This window comes from Alligator sinensis, unplaced genomic scaffold (assembly GCF_000455745.1).
Source record: "Alligator sinensis unplaced genomic scaffold, ASM45574v1 scaffold98_1, whole genome shotgun sequence".
NCBI lineage: Eukaryota > Metazoa > Chordata > Crocodylia > Alligatoridae > Alligator > Alligator sinensis.
In genome coordinates, this window is record NW_005842058.1 from 524,239 (window position 1) to 533,156 (window position 8,918).

Consider the following 8,918-nt stretch of genomic DNA (forward strand, 5'->3'; position numbering starts at 1 on the left):
GAGCCAAATGGCCTGGAGAGCTAGCTGCCACCTCACCATCTCTGCTGTGAAAGCCCCAGACCCTATGGTGCAGGAGCCCTGTGACCTGACGCAACGTGACAGGGTCAGGCTTGGCACCAAGGGGTGCCTTCTCCAGTCAGACATGGGGCATCCATGGCTGGGGCACAGGTTGTGAGCGATGGTTCGGCTAGGCATTTGGGCAGGGATTTCCAGAGGGGCCAGATACCCGAACCCCAGCCCTCATCACCTGCAAATGCCCAGACTCCATGGAAAAGCCCCACTGGGGTACGAGGATGCTCTGAGCCTCCGAGCCAGCTCCCGGCGATGTCTGGCAAACACGGTCTGAGGGCGTCTTCACGGAGGGTCCCAGCTCTGCTCCCACAAGGCTCCCAGTGCAGCTGCCCACACTGGCAGCAGGTCACACACCAGTCATGCAGATGACATAGCTGTCACAGGCTCTGAGAGACAGAACAAAAACCACTTAACACTTCCACACTTGTGGGAGCCCAGAAGCACAGCCCAGTCCTTCCCCTTTGTACCCAGGGAAGAGCTGTGCTTTGGGGCATGGAAGAGGCAATACAAAAGGCAGCCTGGTGCCCCAAATGGGGTGCATCCTACCCTCAAGGGTCATGGTACGGCAGAGGTTAACCCTGCCACATGCCAGCCTTGCTCATCGTAGTGTCCAGTCAGCCACCCCTGGCTTTGCATTGACCTCGGCGCCCTGCAAGGAGCTGGCTGCACCAGGACCAGGCACCTGGGGAGGGCTGCATGCCATGCAGACAAGCTGTAAGTTAAATGCTGGGAAAGACTCCTCCATCACTGGTAAGCAAAGAACTGAGTGCACGGGACTTGAGGAGCAGTCTGACAGTGATGGAACAGGCTCATTGAAGGCTCATTATGAAGCCAAATATAGCCTGCCCAATTGCACCTGTCCCATGGAAACTTGCTAAGGGATGGGGTCTGCATGCTGCTCCCCACCGTGGCTCTCTGAATGATACGCGGAGGTGTTGAGCCAGTGCTCCCCGATGGCAGATCCCAACTCCCAGTTGCAATGTATTTTCCCAGCTGGACCCAAAAGCCCGACTGCTCCTGTCCTGTTCTGCCAGCAAACCACGGTACTATGTCAGGGTCACTTCTAAGGATCTTACCTGAGTGGCACATCTATGGATGCATACACATCCAGCCCCAGCACCCGCAGCTGCAGATGAGGGCGGGGGAGGTCTTTTCTTGCAAGGCAAGTTTTGTTATATGCCCATGCCTACAGCTTAGATGCAGGAAAAGGTGGATGCCCCTCCACAGTCTCTCTCACCAGGGAGGGTGATACTTAGAAAAATCTTGTAGCTCCCAATAAATAGTGAAGCACTCACATGAGAAGGCATCCTTGTCACCGGAGACAGCAGCCACAATATTCTGCCCAAACCTAGTAACAAGGCTTGCTTTGCTGACCCACTCGAATGTCCATCTGAATCAATGAAATCTGTAGCTACCCAGGAAGCACCAGGCTGTGATGGATCTGTGTTCAGCTGCGCACATACTGAAATTGTGACCCCAGGTTTAACTCCTTCAGCTGCCACGAACCAGCAAGAACGCCTGCTTGGGGTGGAGCAGCACCCCGCTTCTGCTCCCCTGGATGTTTTCCCAGGTCAGGACACCTGGCTTTCAGCCTCTGATTTTCCCAAAATAAAATCACTTTCTACCTGGGAACAGATCTGGTTGAATCCAGAAAGCTTCACTAATTCCCATGCCTGGACCATCCAATTGATGCCCTGCACTTGAGGAGAGATGTAACTGGCACTTGCTCACTGTCTTCCTTCCCATGCTGCCGGAGAAATAGCCTCCTTCATATTGTGTGCGTGTGGCAGAGACAGAGAGTGGGCATGCATACCATGTGGGTGTCTGCCTGCATGATGAATTTCAACATTTCACCCACAGGCTGTGATGGGGAAGCATGAAACTGCCTATAACTTTGTAATTTGTTGCCTGATTCAGATAAAATGTGCAGGGATGGTAGCCCCTTCAGAGAGCATGATGCCTGCCAAGTTTCCAGGAGATCAATGCAGAGGTTTCTGGGAAACTGCACCTCAAGGTGCTGACAAGCAGAACTGTCACTTGCTGGCCGCGATGCTCCTGTCATCCAGCAGGCAGATCCGGGGACTCGTACCCCCAGGAGGGCTGTGCCGGACTCCCCCGGGATGCAGCCCCCGATCTCACAGGAAGCTGCTCCTGCCTCCTGGGGCCAGTGGCAGCACCAATCGTCCCAGCATTGGTTGCAGGCTGCGCCCAGAGCCGATCCTGTGATCCAGCAGGCAGATCGGGTGTCCTGCACTCCCGGGAGGGCTGTAGGGCCCTGCCGAACTCCTCCTGGGCATGCGGGCAGGCCCCCCAATCTGCCTGCCAGATCACAGGAGGCTGCTGCTGGCGCCTGGGACTGGCGCTGGGGGCGCGGTCCCCAGATCTGCACGGGATGACAGGAGGCTGCTGCTGGCTGGGACCGGCGCTGAAGGCAAGCCCGGCTTCGAAACTCAAAATGTTTCGAGTGCCCTTGTTTCGTTTCGAAGGCTTTTGTTTTGTTTCGATGTAGCGGTTTCAAGCTCGAAATGAATCGAAACAGCTGCGAAACAAAACACCCTTCAAAATTTCGCATGGCCCTGGTGAACATCATCTTTGCCAGCCAGTGTTAAATTCTGATAACCGAACTGAAAAGAAACCTGCAATAGGATGAAAAGCAGCACCTGTCTTTCATGGTACGTTGTTTTTGATTACCCTAATACTGTTGCACAAGGGCCGATGTCTCAAATCCCATTGCTGGTTCCCAATACATAATTGCTATAAGCAGGTGATCAGTGTGTGCAGCATTTTCTTTTCATTAAAGCCTTAGGATTCTGACTTAATCAAAAAGGCTCAGGTCCAGAGTTTCCAACCCTTGTTTTTTTGGTGTATTGTCAGTGAGCAAAACCTCGACAGCCTGCACATGTAAACTGCTGGTGTTTTGCAAGATGGATTTTGTAGTCTGCACTTCCTGCAGGCAGAGATGCTAAAAATCCTTTATATGAATGACTTGCATTAGCACATCAGAAAGCAAATAGGTCCCTTAGACGGTATAACCCTAAAATTGTGTTGCCCTTTTGACAGGCACAATTATTTCACAACGATCGTGGCTTTGCTGCCAGTGTGCTAGTCAACTGTTCCCAGGCAATACAGGTCCACGGGGTGGAAACTGTGCATGTGTAACAGCTGTTGCATCTGAATTTGGACAAGCTGGCAAACAAGTAGGCATGAGGTACAGAGAGTAAGTATGCTCGTGAGCTGTAACCTGGCCTGAATGAAACCAAATCCAACCTCCACCTCACTGGAGCAGCAGGGGAAGGCAGATGGGGTGGGGCTGACTAGTTCTTCTCCCAAAGGAGAGCTTCTTTGAGAGGTTTCTGTCGCACAGCTCCAGATGGAGCAAGCTGGAAGTTTTGGATGAGATTCTTAATGCAACATCTGAAGAAGCAGAGTTCCCTACCTAAACTGCACTGAACTCTTAAGGCTGAGTTAGGAAGTTGTACTGATCAAGCTGACTACGTGGCAATCTCATTGCAAGGCCATCAGAACATGGAAGAACTCTTTGGTCTGACCCACTGAAACCAGGTAGCCCTGCAAACTTCCACAAGACAGCGTTATTTTTCATCCTCACATGGAGTAGCCTGTTCATAGCAGAGCTGTACGCATCAATGCAGGTTCAGAGAGTTGGAGTTCAACAACTTACAGAAAGTCGGAGAAGACCTTCCTGGGGAACCGAACCACATCTGTCAGTGCCCCCTGTCCCCATCTATACGCTCACCTGCTCACTGGAGATAAGCGAGGCTGGGATGGTTACAGAGCTCGGTACAAATTACATCTTTTATGGAAGTGGATGAAGCGAGAAAAGAAAATGTGCAGTTATTTCTGGATCCCCAGTGGACACTCGCTCAAGCTCCCCACTAGGTCATCCTCCCACAAAAACTGTGGACCCTGGGTCAACTCCCTTCCACTCCCAAAACATGACCACAGTTTTCAAAATACATCCAGTGGAGGCAGCTTCCGAGATGGTGTCTTTGCAACAGAAAAACACAGTTGTCCAAAGAAAACAGGCTCCACCACAGACACTTTTCTTCAAGCCTCCTTTCTTCTGCTTCATGACGACTCTGCTGGCCCCCAGACTTGACCAGGTGAAATCCACCCCCCACCGCAAAGAACTGTGCATCATGTCTGTTTATTAATTGAAAAAGTTAATACACGTGTCCTACACTTTTAGCAATTTGATCGTGTCACAAGCAATGTGTGTGCATGTGTGTAACACCACATCTTTCCTTGCAACTGTACATAGTATGGCAATTGAAGATTACCAGCCTATGTCCTTCTCTTCTTTCTGGCTCTGAAGCACTCCGGTCCCCTTTCCAGCTGATACAGCTCTTTATTAAAAGGGACACCTCCATCGCCAGCATGGGGCTCTCTGCCAACCACAAGAGACTGTAATGTTGACTCCCCTCCTGGCCTGCCCGTGCCTGCTGGCAGCAAGCGTTGTAGTTCTGGCTCCCACCTGTCGTAGGCTGTTGGGAGCTTCTCCTCCTCTGAACTGGTCACAAGGTTTTGCTTTAGGCTCTGGGAGGAGCTCATCTGAGCCCTAGTGCAAGGCATAAGCTGGTTCCAGCTCTGGGATGAGCTTGCTGGCCCCTGAACCCCTGCAGCTCCCTCCCAGGTCCGATTAGGAGCTAACTAGACCCCGGGTTGAAGGCAAGACCTCCTTCTTCCTCCAAGAGGTCCTCCTTTGAGCCCTGGTGGAGGGCAGAACCTTGTTCCGGCTCCAGGATGCGCTCATCCTCCTTGTGCTTAAAACTGCCTGGTGTTCCCAGGCGCCTCCTTCATCAGCATACAAATTGTGTTAGACTACAGGTTAGGGCAGACTTGGCCGCCGGCACACAATCCAGCCACAGGGATACCAGCAAGGCTTGTTGTTGCGAGAGCTGGAGTCTCACTTATTAGGAATCCTGCTTGTAGTGGTAAAAGGCATTCAAAATGCAAAGCACTTTCTAATCAGGACTAATTAGCATCATTATTTCTAGACGCGGTTTAATCATTTTAAAAACATACATGGAAAACAGGTCACCGGCGATGGGCAAAGCTGTCAGAAACAGAGCTCTCCATGTGCATGCCCTTCTTTCTTGTGTTTCTTGTCCTTCCAAGCCCCCTGTTTTCTCATCATTAGTAGGCCTCAATCAGGGTCTTCATTGAGAAGAGCGGTGTGCAAACACCCTGATTTTGGAAACAACAGACAAGGATAAACAAAAAGTCATTCGATGGGGAGACCCTGCAATTGGACAGTGGTGTCTTGGGTGCTAGTCCAGTGCAGTATTTGCTAAATCCATTCTGCTGTTGCCTGCTGCATATGCTCCCCACTTGTGGCAAAAAATGATTCAACATCTCTAAGGAGGTGTTCTTTTTCACAGATGCTAAGCTCCAGATTCACCCCTGCTACATGCCGATATAAATCCCACTGAAATCCATGCGTCTGCTCCACCACTGCATTACTCAAGTTTTCCACCAGAATGCTATTAAATCCAAGGGAGCTACAGCAGCTTACTGCTGAAGTAAAACCGTAGTGAATCCAGCCTGGCATCTCTAAATCTCATCTCACAATCATCTTTTGCATGGCAGCTTAGTACTGTGAGACAGTGGCTGAAGGACGCCACGTAGAAATAAATTGTGGTGCATGAACACCTGGGAATTCATATTGGCTTTGCAAAGCAGTCCCGAGCCACACAGAGGCCTCCTGCCCTTGAGTGAATGATGGGCTCACAGGGGCTGAATTACTGCCACTGCCCAAATTATCATTTTGAATGCTTTAAAATCAGCCTCTTCCAAAGCAGGGAGCAAGAGGAGAAGATTAAACATGAGCCAGGCATTTCAATAGCCCTGGGAAACTTCTTTGTGTGCCATTTAGGGGATGGGTCATCATGGCACAGCTGGGACATCACCCGTACGTGAGAATGGTGGGATCTATAATGGAAAGCAAGCCACACAGCACTGTAACATTTAGTAGACCAGTGACAACCACTCCCCTTTACTGGTGTGGCTCATCCCCAGACAACGAAATTTCTCCTCCAGGTGTGTGCCTGAGAAATCATCTGGTCCCGAGGTCATTATCCCAGGCTCCCCTCACCCTGGCAAGGTGCCAGATAATCAGCTGATTGTCAGCTGGCTCCAGGGACCCACTCATTTGAGCCCCCATGCAGTCCCTGGAGCTGGCCAGTGATCCTCTGACGATTGGCAGATCAGGAGTACATTGCTGGTCCAGCCCCCGAACGGTCCCAATCCACCAATCAACAGCTGATTGGGAGCGCTCCAGGGTTCAATGCCCAAAATGCTCCCGATCCTCTGTCAGCCGATCAGACTGTCCTAGGGCTCTAGCCACATCAGCTGATTGTTGACAGGATCTGCATCCCACCAGGGCTGCCCAGTGAGATCTCAATTATGACACATATGTGGTGTAACAACTTTGTGGCTGGTTTCCTATTTTTGCAGCACCATTAATTGCCATGAATCTTGTTGTAAGTGCAACGTCCGGCTGGGCCTTTAGAGATGTGGGCTCTATTCCCCATGCTCTCCTTTCCCCTTCCCCTCCCTCAGCTCCCCGTCCTGCCTCTCATCAGTTGGATTTAGTCGTGTCGGAAAAAAGACAGTTCGTAACACAGTGGAGCCCTGATGTCAGTGGCCGTTGCTTGGTGTTTTCTGGTAGGCATCACTCATCACACTGAAGCAAAATGTGCCAGGTATAAAATCATCTAAAAGAAAACTCAGCATGGAAGATATTTTAGCCATTACAACCTGGCTCCTTCCTCATACAACCTTCAACTATAAATAAAGCTTATATTTACTTAGGGCCTGGTTCGCTGTGGGCTTATCTAGTCCAAACCCCTCTAAACCATCCCAGATAAATGTTTCATCTACACTTAAGCACTTCCCATGTTAGAGATCCCACAGCCTCTCCAGCTAATTTGTTCAAGTGTTGAACCACCCTCATAAGTAGAAAGTTCTTCCTAATATCTAACCTAAATCTTCCTTGTTGCAATTTAAGCTTATTACTTCTTGTCTGGTCCCCAGTGGATACAGAACAATTGATTGCCACCCGCTTTAAAACAGCTCTGGTAGCATGTAAAACTGCTATCAATTCCTCTCAGTCTTCTCTTCTCCAAACTTAACAAATCCAATTCTTTTAACCTTTCCTTATATGTCATGTTTTGTAGACCCCTAATCATTGTGTCTTGCTCTCCTCTGGATTCAGATGAATTTGTCCTGAGGCGCTGAGTATTATCACTCCTAGAGAGTGAAAATGTGGTTTCTCCACAGAGTTTTAGAGCCCAAAATAACACAGTCTTGGTAAATGGTGAATCAACAGGGGGAAAACAAATACTAGGGTGAATTAAGTGATATACACTTCCTCAACTAGGAGAAACCCAGCGTTTCAGCAAACAAATCTTCAAGCAAGAGTGAGCAGACAGAGGGGAAGGTGGAGAAACAAGCAGATACTGCAGGCAGGCAGACAGACAGACAGACATGGTATTTTGGCCTGGCCAACAAATGCTTATTATATATACACTAATGTAAAACAGCCTCCACATGTCCTGTACTCACCTCCTACTTGCAATCTGAACCCAGCTATCTAAAGACTAGTGCATCCTCTGCCTCATTATCAAACAGCCCCAGCCAACTAGAAAATCCTTTGACTACTTCATTGTAAATAATCCAACATGGCAAGCAGGTGTCTGTGTAAATAATACAGCATATTTAATAGAAATCAGGTGCCTTCTGTTAATAGATTAGGGGTTGAGATGTATTTTTATGGCACCAGGCGTGTTCACAATGCTCAGAGGTTTGAAACAATGTTCATATCAAATGACTAGCAATGGATTTCACGTGTGCTCCCATTCATCCAGTAGATCTAATTGCATTGGCACTAATCACAGCAACAGAGATCAGAGCATTCATCATCACATTATTGTTATTCTTCTTATTATTACTACTACTGTTGTAGTCGGAATAGCAGCAGCAGAAGCATTAGCACCCAATGAGGGCTTGATGTTTCACTGTGCTTAGCAATGCATATGCGTATAACAAAGATCGATCCTTCCTCCCAGAGGTTTGCAGTCAAAGGGCAAAATTAGAGACCCGTAAAAGAGCCAAGTATATATTCATACCAAACTCCGAGCAGAAACTCCAATGCAGATTGTATTAGGCACACCCAGACACATGCACACATTTGGAAAATACTGCTGTGAGAATGGTCCCGGCACGTCAGGACAGTTTTTTTGTGCCTGTTGTCCCTAGTTTAGCTAGTTCACAGCATTATCTGTCTCTTGACTATTAACAAAGCTGTTGTATTCAGCTGCCTTTGCTGCTGAGAATTACTTTGAATTCATAACACAGCCAAATCAATATTGCATTCACCTCCTCAGTAAGCTGTTGAGGCAGGCAGTGAGGGTACCTGAACAGGGCGTACAACCAGATCTCACTGGACTCCCATAATGCAGACAGTCATGCTTCTGACCTGCAATGAGACAAAGAGAGAACATGCTTTCTTTTTAAGGAAGTCAGCCCCGTGGCTGCAAGAACATCACTTCCAGTGGATACTTGACTCACTGCATGTAGGAGAATTAGAAAAGGTACAGCAAAGAGCAACCAAAATGATCAGGAGTATGGCACAATTGATATACCAGGAGAGACTAAAATGGCTAGGACCCTTCTGTTGGGAAAGGAGAAGGCTGAAGTGGCAGAGGAAAGGTGTGACCGAAGGTGTAGACCAAGTGAACAGGGAGTTTTTTCATAGATTCATAGATGTTAGGGTCGGAAGGGACCTCAATAGATCATCGAGTCCGACCCCCTGCATAAGCAGGAAA

The 8,918-nt window shown here is 48.9% G+C and overlaps 1 long non-coding RNA gene across 1 annotated transcript in view; it reads right to left on the reverse strand.

The window, feature by feature from the left end:
* Nucleotides 1-8,475: 8,475 nt before the first annotated feature.
* The window catches only part of LOC102379111, a 156,443-nt gene continuing 156,000 nt past the window's right edge, over nt 8,476-8,918 (reverse strand). Inside the window, exon 8 of the long non-coding RNA XR_323762.2 lies at nt 8,476-8,569. This is a non-coding gene — a long non-coding RNA (uncharacterized LOC102379111). The remainder of the gene's footprint in view (nt 8,570-8,918) is intronic.